Source organism: Protomyctophum bolini (assembly GCF_963924005.1).
Source record: "Protomyctophum bolini genome assembly, chromosome: 3".
Classification (NCBI taxonomy): Eukaryota; Metazoa; Chordata; class Actinopteri; order Myctophiformes; family Myctophidae; genus Protomyctophum; species Protomyctophum bolini.
This window is the reverse complement of record NC_137864.1, coordinates 23,293,157-23,304,316: the sequence shown is the minus strand read 5'-3', so window position 1 is coordinate 23,304,316 and position 11,160 is coordinate 23,293,157.

Sequence of the window (11,160 nt, the reverse complement as noted above, 5' to 3'; positions counted from 1 at the left end):
GGGTTATAGCCCATGTTTTTTGAAAATTTGAAAAAAAAAGTTAGCCTCGTTTTTCATCATTTTGGACCGTGGGCTATAGCCCATATCGTACGGCATACTATAGCGCGCAGTTTTTCATCATTTTTGAGGATTTGAAAAAAATGACGAAATGACAAAAACGATGGGTTATAGCCCATGTTTTTTGAAATTTTGAAAAAAAAGTTAGCCTCGTATCTCATCATTTTGGACCGTGGGCTATAGCCCATATCGTACGGCATACTATAGCGTGCCGTTTTTCATCATTTTTGAGGATTTGAAAAAAATGACGAAATGACAAAAACGATGGGTTATAGCCCATGTTTTTTGAAATTTTGAAAAAAAAAGTTAGCCTCGTTTCTCATCATTTTGGACCGTGGGCTATAGCCCATATCGTACTGCATACTATAGCGCGCAGTTTTTCATCATTTTTGAGGATTTGAAAAAAATGACGAAATGACAAAAACGATGGGTTATAGCCCATGTTTTTTGAAATTTTGAAAAAAAAGTTAGCCTCGTTTCTCATCATTTTGGACCATGGGCTATAGCCCATATCGTACGGCATACTATAGCGCGCCGTTTTTCATCATTTTTGAGGATTTGAAAAAAATGACGAAATGACAAAAACGATGGGTTATAGCCCATGTTTTTTGAAATTTTGAAAAAAAAAGTTAGCCTCGTTTCTCATCATTTTGGACCATGGGCTATAGCCCATATCATACGGCATACTATAGCGCGCCGTTTTTCATCATTTTTGAGGATTTGAAAAAAATGACGAAATGACAAAAACGATGGGTTATAGCCCATGTTTTTTTTAATTTTGAAAAAAAAAGTTAGCCTCGTTTCTCATCATTTTGGACCGTGGGCTATAGCCCATATCGTACGGCATACTATAGCGCGCAGTTTTTCATCATTTTTGAGGATTTGAAAAAAATGACGAAATGACAAAAACGATGGGTTATAGCCCATGTTTTTTGAAATTTTGAAAAAAAAGTTAGCCTCGTTTCTCATCATTTTAGACCGTGGGCTATAGCCCATATCGTACGGCATACTATAGCGCGCCGTTTTTCATCATTTTTGAGGATTTGAAAAAAATGACGAAATGACAAAAACGATGGGTTATAGCCCATGTTTTTTGAAATTTTGAAAAAAAAAGTTAGCCTCGTTTCTCATCATTTTGGACCATGGGCTATAGCCCATATCGTACGGCATACTATAGCGCGCCGTTTTTCATCATTTTTGAGGATTTGAAAAAAATGACGAAATGACAAAAACGATGGGTTATAGCCCATGTTTTTTGAAATTTTGAAAAAAAAGTTAGCCTCGTTTCTCATCATTTTGGACCGTGGGCTATAGCCCATATCGTACGGCATACTATAGCGCGCCGTTTTTCATCATTTTTGAGGATTTGAAAAAAATGACGAAATGACAAAAACGATGGGTTATAGCCCATGTTTTTTGAAATTTTGAAAAAAAAAGTTAGCCTCGTTTCTCATCATTTTGGACCGTGGGCTATAGCCCATATCGTACGGCATACTATAGCGCGCCGTTTTTCATCATTTTTGAGGATTTGAAAAAAATGACGAAATGACAAAAACGATGGGTTATAGCCCATGTTTTTTGAAATTTTGAAAAAAAAAGTTAGCCTCGTTTCTCATCATTTTGGACCATGGGCTATAGCCCATATCGTGCGGCATCCTATAGCGCGCCGTTTTTCATCATTTTTGAGGATTTGAAAAAAATGACGAAATGACAAAAACGATGGGTTATAGCCCATGTTTTTTGAAATTTTGAAAAAAAAAGTTAGCCTCGTTTCTCATCATTTTGGACCATGGGCTATAGCCCATATCGTACGGCATACTATAGCGCGCCGTTTTTCATCATTTTTGAGGATTTGAAAAAAATGACGAAATGACAAAAACGATGGGTTATAGCCCATGTTTTTTGAAATTTTGAAAAAAAAGTTAGCCTCGTTTCTCATCATTTTGGACCGTGGGCTATAGCCCATATCGTACGGCATACTATAGCGCGCCGTTTTTCATCATTTTTGAGGATTTGAAAAAAATGACGAAATGACAAAAACGATGGGTTATAGCCCATGTTTTTTGAAATTTTGAAAAAAAAAGTTAGCCTCGTTTCTCATCATTTTGGACCGTGGGCTATAGCCCATATCGTACGGCATACTATAGCGCGCCGTTTTTCATCATTTTTGAGGATTTGAAAAAAATGACGAAATGACAAAAACGATGGGTTATAGCCCATGTTTTTTGAAATTTTGAAAAAAAAAGTTAGCCTCGTTTCTCATCATTTTGGACCATGGGCTATAGCCCATATCGTGCGGCATCCTATAGCGCGCCGTTTTTCATCATTTTTGAGGATTTGAAAAAAATGACGAAATGACAAAAACGATGGGTTATAGCCCATGTTTTTTGAAATTTTGAAAAAAAAAGTTAGCCTCGTTTCTCATCATTTTGGACCATGGGCTATAGCCCATATCGTACGGCATACTATAGCGCGCCGTTTTTCATCATTTTTGAGGATTTAAAAAAAATGACGAAATGACAAAAACGATGGGTTATAGCCCATGTTTTTTTAAATTTTGAAAAAAAAAGTTAGCCTCGTTTCTCATCATTTTGGACCGTGGGCTATAGCCCATATCGTACGGCATACTATAGCGCGCAGTTTTTCATCATTTTTGAGGATTTGAAAAAAATGACGAAATGACAAAAACGATGGGTTATAGCCCATGTTTTTTGAAATTTTGAAAAAAAAGTTAGCCTCGTTTCTCATCATTTTGGACCGTGGGCTATAGCCCATATCGTACGGCATACTATAGCGCGCCGTTTTTCATCATTTTTGAGGATTTGAAAAAAATGACGAAATGACAAAAACGATGGGTTATAGCCCATGTTTTTTGAAATTTTGAAAAAAAAAGTTAGCCTCGTTTCTCATCATTTTGGACCATGGGCTATAGCCCATATCGTACGGCATACTATAGCGCGCCGTTTTTCATCATTTTTGAGGATTTGAAAAAAATGACGAAATGACAAAAACGATGGGTTATAGCCCATGTTTTTTGAAATTTTGAAAAAAAAGTTAGCCTCGTTTCTCATCATTTTGGACCGTGGGCTATAGCCCATATCGTACGGCATACTATAGCGCGTCGTTTTTCATCATTTTTGAGGATTTGAAAAAAATGACGAAATGACAAAAACGATGGGTTATAGCCCATGTTTTTTGAAATTTTGAAAAAAAAAGTTAGCCTCGTTTCTCATCATTTTGGACCGTGGGCTATAGCCCATATCGTACGGCATACTATAGCGCGCAGTTTTTCATCAATTTTGAGGATTTGAAAAAAATGACGAAATGACAAAAACGATGGGTTATAGCCCATGTTTTTTGAAATTTTGAAAAAAAGGTTAGCCTCGTTTCTCATCATTTTGGACCATGGGCTATAGCCCATATCGTACGGCATACTATAGCGCGCCGTTTTTCATCATTTTTGAGGATTTGAAAAAAATGACGAAATGACAAAAACGATGGGTTATAGCCCATGTTTTTTGAAATTTTGAAAAAAAAAGTTAGCCTCGTTTCTCATCATTTTGGACCATGGGCTATAGCCCATATCGTACGGCATACTATAGCGCGCCGTTTTTCATCATTTTTGAGGATTTGAAAAAAATGACGAAATGACAAAAACGATGGGTTATAGCCCATGTTTTTTTTAATTTTGAAAAAAAAAGTTAGCCTCGTTTCTCATCATTTTGGACCGTGGGCTATAGCCCATATCGTACGGCATACTATAGCGCGCAGTTTTTCATCATTTTTGAGGATTTGAAAAAAATGACGAAATGACAAAAACGATGGGTTATATCCCATGTTTTTTGAAATTTTGAAAAAAAAGTTAGCCTCGTTTCTCATCATTTTAGACCGTGGGCTATAGCCCATATCGTACGGCATACTATAGCGCGCCGTTTTTCATCATTTTTGAGGATTTGAAAAAAATGACGAAATGACAAAAACGATGGGTTATAGCCCATGTTTTTTGAAATTTTGAAAAAAAAAGTTAGCCTCGTTTCTCATCATTTTGGACCATGGGCTATAGCCCATATCGTACGGCATACTATAGCGCGCCGTTTTTCATCATTTTTGAGGATTTGAAAAAAATGACGAAATGACAAAAACGATGGGTTATAGCCCATGTTTTTTGAAATTTTGAAAAAAAAGTTAGCCTCGTTTCTCATCATTTTGGACCGTGGGCTATAGCCCATATCGTACGGCATACTATAGCGCGCCGTTTTTCATCATTTTTGAGGATTTGAAAAAAATGACGAAATGACAAAAACGATGGGTTATAGCCCATGTTTTTTGAAATTTTGAAAAAAAAAGTTAGCCTCGTTTCTCATCATTTTGGACCGTGGGCTATAGCCCATATCGTACGGCATACTATAGCGCGCCGTTTTTCATCATTTTTGAGGATTTGAAAAAAATGACGAAATGACAAAAACGATGGGTTATAGCCCATGTTTTTTGAAATTTTGAAAAAAAAAGTTAGCCTCGTTTCTCATCATTTTGGACCATGGGCTATAGCCCATATCGTGCGGCATCCTATAGCGCGCCGTTTTTCATCATTTTTGAGGATTTGAAAAAAATGACGAAATGACAAAAACGATGGGTTATAGCCCATGTTTTTTGAAATTTTGAAAAAAAAAGTTAGCCTCGTTTATCATCATTTTGGACCATGGGCTATAGCCCATATCGTACGGCATACTATAGCGCGCCGTTTTTCATCATTTTTGAGGATTTAAAAAAAATGACGAAATGACAAAAACGATGGGTTATAGCCCATGTTTTTTTAAATTTTGAAAAAAAAAGTTAGCCTCGTTTCTCATCATTTTGGACCGTGGGCTATAGCCCATATCGTACGGCATACTATAGCGCGCAGTTTTTCATCATTTTTGAGGATTTGAAAAAAATGACGAAATGACAAAAACGATGGGTTATAGCCCATGTTTTTTGAAATTTTGAAAAAAAAGTTAGCCTCGTTTCTCATCATTTTGGACCGTGGGCTATAGCCCATATCGTACGGCATACTATAGCGCGCCGTTTTTCATCATTTTTGAGGATTTGAAAAAAATGACGAAATGACAAAAACGATGGGTTATAGCCCATGTTTTTTGAAATTTTGAAAAAAAAAGTTAGCCTCGTTTCTCATCATTTTGGACCATGGGCTATAGCCCATATCGTACGGCATACTATAGCGCGCCGTTTTTCATCATTTTTGAGGATTTGAAAAAAATGACGAAATGACAAAAACGATGGGTTATAGCCCATGTTTTTTGAAATTTTGAAAAAAAAGTTAGCCTCGTTTCTCATCATTTTGGACCGTGGGCTATAGCCCATATCGTACGGCATACTATAGCGCGTCGTTTTTCATCATTTTTGAGGATTTGAAAAAAATGACGAAATGACAAAAACGATGGGTTATAGCCCATGTTTTTTGAAATTTTGAAAAAAAAAGTTAGCCTCGTTTCTCATCATTTTGGACCGTGGGCTATAGCCCATATCGTACGGCATACTATAGCGCGCAGTTTTTCATCAATTTTGAGGATTTGAAAAAAATGACGAAATGACAAAAACGATGGGTTATAGCCCATGTTTTTTGAAATTTTGAAAAAAAAGGTTAGCCTCGTTTCTCATCATTTTGGACCATGGGCTATAGCCCATATCGTACGGCATACTATAGCGCGCCGTTTTTCATCATTTTTGAGGATTTGAAAAAAATGACGAAATGACAAAAACGATGGGTTATAGCCCATGTTTTTTGAAATTTTGGAAAAAAAAGTTAGCCTCGTTTTTCATCATTTTGGACCGTGGGCTATAGCCCATATCGTACGGCATACTATAGCGCGCAGTTTTTCATCATTTTTGAGGATTTGAAAAAAATGACGAAATGACAAAAACGATGGGTTATAGCCCATGTTTTTTGAAATTTTGAAAAAAAAGTTAGCCTCGTTTCTCATCATTTTGGACCGTGGGCTATAGCCCATATCGTACGGCATACTATAGCGCGCCGTTTTTCATCATTTTTGAGGATTTGAAAAAAATGACGAAATGACAAAAACGATGGGTTATAGCCCATGTTTTTTGAAATTTTGAAAAAAAAAGTTAGCCTCGTTTCTCATCATTTTGGACCATGGGCTATAGCCCATATCGTACGGCATACTATAGCGCGCCGTTTTTCATCATTTTTGAGGATTTAAAAAAAATGACGAAATGACAAAAACGATGGGTTATAGCCCATGTTTTTTTTAATTTTGAAAAAAAAAGTTAGCCTCGTTTCTCATCATTTTGGACCGTGGGCTATAGCCCATATCGTACGGCATACTATAGCCCGCAGTTTTTCATCATTTTTGAGGATTTGAAAAAAATGACGAAATGACAAAAACGATGGGTTATAGCCCATGTTTTTTGAAATTTTGAAAAAAAAGTTAGCCTCGTTTCTCATCATTTTGGACCGTGGGCTATAGCCCATATCGTACGGCATACTATAGCGCGCCGTTTTTCATCATTTTTGAGGATTTGAAAAAAATGACGAAATGACAAAAACGATGGGTTATAGCCCATGTTATTTGAAATTTTGAAAAAAAAAGTTAGCCTCGTTTCTCATCATTTTGGACCATGGGCTATAGCCCATATCGTACGGCATACTATAGCGCGCCGTTTTTCATCATTTTTGAGGATTTGAAAAAAATGACGAAATGACAAAAACGATGGGTTATAGCCCATGTTTTTTGAAATTTTGAAAAAAAAGTTAGCCTCGTTTCTCATCATTTTGGACCGTGGGCTATAGCCCATATCGTACGGCATACTATAGCGCGCCGTTTTTCATCATTTTTGAGGATTTGAAAAAAATGACGAAATGACAAAAACGATGGGTTATAGCCCATGTTTTTTGAAATTTTGAAAAAAAAAGTTAGCCTCGTTTCTCATCATTTTGGACCGTGGGCTATAGCACATATCGTACGGCATACTATAGCGCGCAGTTTTTCATCAATTTTGAGGATTTGAAAAAAATGACGAAATGACAAAAACGATGGGTTATAGCCCATGTTTTTTGAAATTTTGAAAAAAAAGGTTAGCCTCGTTTCTCATCATTTTGGACCATGGGCTATAGCCCATATCGTACGGCATACTATAGCGCGCCGTTTTTCATCATTTTTGAGGATTTGAAAAAAATGACGAAATGACAAAAACGATGGGTTATAGCCCATGTTTTTTGAAATTTTGAAAAAAAAAGTTAGCCTCGTTTTTCATCATTTTGGACCGTGGGCTATAGCCCATATCGTACGGCATACTATAGCGCGCAGTTTTTCATCATTTTTGAGGATTTGAAAAAAATGACGAAATGACAAAAACGATGGGTTATAGCCCATGTTTTTTGAAATTTTGAAAAAAAAGTTAGCCTCGTTTCTCATCATTTTGGACCGTGGGCTATAGCCCATATCGTACGGCATACTATAGCGCGCCGTTTTTCATCATTTTTGAGGATTTGAAAAAAATGACGAAATGACAAAAACGATGGGTTATAGCCCATGTTTTTTGAAATTTTGAAAAAAAAAGTTAGCCTCGTTTCTCATCATTTTGGACCATGGGCTATAGCCCATATCGTACGGCATACTATAGCGCGCCGTTTTTCATCATTTTTGAGGATTTGAAAAAAATGACGAAATGACAAAAACGATGGGTTATAGCCCATGTTTTTTGAAATTTTGAAAAAAAAAGTTAGCCTCGTTTCTCATCATTTTGGACCGTGGGCTATAGCCCATATCGTACGGCATACTATAGCGCGCAGTTTTTCATCAATTTTGAGGATTTGAAAAAAATGACGAAATGACAAAAACGATGGGTTATAGCCCATGTTTTTTGAAATTTTGGAAAAAAAAGTTAGCCTCGTTTCTCATCATTTTGGACCATGGGCTATAGCCCATATCGTACGGCATACTATAGCGCGCCGTTTTTCATCATTTTTGAGGATTTGAAAAAAATGACGAAATGACAAAAACGATGGGTTATAGCCCATGTTTTTTGAAAATTTGAAAAAAAAAGTTAGCCTCGTTTTTCATCATTTTGGACCGTGGGCTATAGCCCATATCGTACGGCATACTATAGCGCGCAGTTTTTCATCATTTTTGAGGATTTGAAAAAAATGACGAAATGACAAAAACGATGGGTTATAGCCCATGTTTTTTGAAATTTTGAAAAAAAAGTTAGCCTCGTATCTCATCATTTTGGACCGTGGGCTATAGCCCATATCGTACGGCATACTATAGCGTGCCGTTTTTCATCATTTTTGAGGATTTGAAAAAAATGACGAAATGACAAAAACGATGGGTTATAGCCCATGTTTTTTGAAATTTTGAAAAAAAAAGTTAGCCTCGTTTCTCATCATTTTGGACCGTGGGCTATAGCCCATATCGTACTGCATACTATAGCGCGCAGTTTTTCATCATTTTTGAGGATTTGAAAAAAATGACGAAATGACAAAAACGATGGGTTATAGCCCATGTTTTTTGAAATTTTGAAAAAAAAGTTAGCCTCGTTTCTCATCATTTTGGACCATGGGCTATAGCCCATATCGTACGGCATACTATAGCGCGCCGTTTTTCATCATTTTTGAGGATTTGAAAAAAATGACGAAATGACAAAAACGATGGGTTATAGCCCATGTTTTTTGAAATTTTGAAAAAAAAAGTTAGCCTCGTTTTTCATCATTTTGGACCGTGGGCTATAGCCCATATCGTACGGCATACTATAGCGCGCAGTTTTTCATCATTTTTGAGGATTTGAAAAAAATGACGAAATGACAAAAACGATGGGTTATAGCCCATGTTTTTTGAAATTTTGAAAAAAAAGTTAGCCTCGTTTCTCATCATTTTGGACCGTGGGCTATAGCCCATATCGTACGGCATACTATAGCGCGCCGTTTTTCATCATTTTTGAGGATTTGAAAAAAATGACGAAATGACAAAAACGATGGGTTATAGCCCATGTTTTTTGAAATTTTGAAAAAAAAAGTTAGCCTCGTTTCTCATCATTTTGGACCATGGGCTATAGCCCATATCGTACGGCATACTATAGCGCGCCGTTTTTCATCATTTTTGAGGATTTGAAAAAAATGACGAAATGACAAAAACGATGGGTTATAGCCCATGTTTTTTGAAATTTTGAAAAAAAAAGTTAGCCTCGTTTCTCATCATTTTGGACCGTGGGCTATAGCCCATATCGTACGGCATACTATAGCGCGCAGTTTTTCATCAATTTTGAGGATTTGAAAAAAATGACGAAATGACAAAAACGATGGGTTATAGCCCATGTTTTTTGAAATTTTGGAAAAAAAAGTTAGCCTCGTTTCTCATCATTTTGGACCATGGGCTATAGCCCATATCGTACGGCATACTATAGCGCGCCGTTTTTCATCATTTTTGAGGATTTGAAAAAAATGACGAAATGACAAAAACGATGGGTTATAGCCCATGTTTTTTGAAAATTTGAAAAAAAAAGTTAGCCTCGTTTTTCATCATTTTGGACCGTGGGCTATAGCCCATATCGTACGGCATACTATAGCGCGCAGTTTTTCATCATTTTTGAGGATTTGAAAAAAATGACGAAATGACAAAAACGATGGGTTATAGCCCATGTTTTTTGAAATTTTGAAAAAAAAGTTAGCCTCGTATCTCATCATTTTGGACCGTGGGCTATAGCCCATATCGTACGGCATACTATAGCGTGCCGTTTTTCATCATTTTTGAGGATTTGAAAAAAATGACGAAATGACAAAAACGATGGGTTATAGCCCATGTTTTTTGAAATTTTGAAAAAAAAAGTTAGCCTCGTTTCTCATCATTTTGGACCGTGGGCTATAGCCCATATCGTACTGCATACTATAGCGCGCAGTTTTTCATCATTTTTGAGGATTTGAAAAAAATGACGAAATGACAAAAACGATGGGTTATAGCCCATGTTTTTTGAAATTTTGAAAAAAAAGTTAGCCTCGTTTCTCATCATTTTGGACCATGGGCTATAGCCCATATCGTACGGCATACTATAGCGCGCCGTTTTTCATCATTTTTGAGGATTTGAAAAAAATGACGAAATGACAAAAACGATGGGTTATAGCCCATGTTTTTTGAAATTTTGAAAAAAAAAGTTAGCCTCGTTTCTCATCATTTTGGACCATGGGCTATAGCCCATATCGTACGGCATACTATAGCGCGCCGTTTTTCATCATTTTTGAGGATTTGAAAAAAATGACGAAATGACAAAAACGATGGGTTATAGCCCATGTTTTTTTTAATTTTGAAAAAAAAAGTTAGCCTCGTTTCTCATCATTTTGGACCGTGGGCTATAGCCCATATCGTACGGCATACTATAGCGCGCAGTTTTTCATCATTTTTGAGGATTTGAAAAAAATGACGAAATGACAAAAACGATGGGTTATAGCCCATGTTTTTTGAAATTTTGAAAAAAAAGTTAGCCTCGTTTCTCATCATTTTAGACCGTGGGCTATAGCCCATATCGTACGGCATACTATAGCGCGCCGTTTTTCATCATTTTTGAGGATTTGAAAAAAATGACGAAATGACAAAAACGATGGGTTATAGCCCATGTTTTTTGAAATTTTGAAAAAAAAAGTTAGCCTCGTTTCTCATCATTTTGGACCATGGGCTATAGCCCATATCGTACGGCATACTATAGCGCGCCGTTTTTCATCATTTTTGAGGATTTGAAAAAAATGACGAAATGACAAAAACGATGGGTTATAGCCCATGTTTTTTGAAATTTTGAAAAAAAAGTTAGCCTCGTTTCTCATCATTTTGGACCGTGGGCTATAGCCCATATCGTACGGCATACTATAGCGCGCCGTTTTTCATCATTTTTGAGGATTTGAAAAAAATGACGAAATGACAAAAACGATGGGTTATAGCCCATGTTTTTTGAAATTTTGAAAAAAAAAGTTAGCCTCGTTTCTCATCATTTTGGACCATGGGCTATAGCCCATATCGTACAGCATACTATAGCGCGCCGTTTTTCATCATTTTTGAGGATTTGAAAAAAATGACGAAATGACAAAAACGATGGGTT